The sequence below is a fragment of the Ursus maritimus genome (genome assembly GCF_017311325.1).
Source record: "Ursus maritimus isolate PB19 chromosome X unlocalized genomic scaffold, ASM1731132v1 scaffold_X1, whole genome shotgun sequence".
Classification (NCBI taxonomy): domain Eukaryota; kingdom Metazoa; phylum Chordata; class Mammalia; order Carnivora; family Ursidae; genus Ursus; species Ursus maritimus.
Window position 1 is genome coordinate 30834347 of NW_024423319.1, and position 583 is coordinate 30834929.

Genomic DNA, 583 nt, shown 5'->3' on the forward strand with positions numbered 1-583 from the left:
AAATAAACGCACATATAATTCTGCCATGCTGCCTAATAGACGCCAGTCAGTGCCAACACCCCCTTTAGTCTGGGTCGTCTTCCTCTCGGATTGGATCAATGAGCCCAGTAAATGAAATATTAAAGAGAGTGGTATGGTGTGATGTGTAACCTTGGCTCCGCTTACTTGACCTCTCTAAGCCTCTGTCTCTCCGTCTATAAAATGGGGACAATATACGTTTCCTCCTCTGAGGATGATTCTGTGGCCGAAATACGGTACTGCACTTAGGTCCTTGGCACAATTCCTGGCGCATAGGGAGGGGCCGATAATATGCGCCCTTGTTCAAGGTAAAACAAATACCATGACAGAGGAAAGGAGCAAACGTCCGGTTATAAAACAGATCAGTCACGGGGATGAAAAGTACAGCACCGGGAATACAGTCAATAATACTAATAATTTTGCCTGGTGACAGATCGTGACGCCCCTCGCCGTGGTGAGCCCTGGGTGATGTACCCAATTGTCGAGTCACCTGGTTGCACACCTGCCACTGATAGAACCGTACGTGATCGTGATGTGGTTCGATTTAAAAACATGTCCCTGGGGT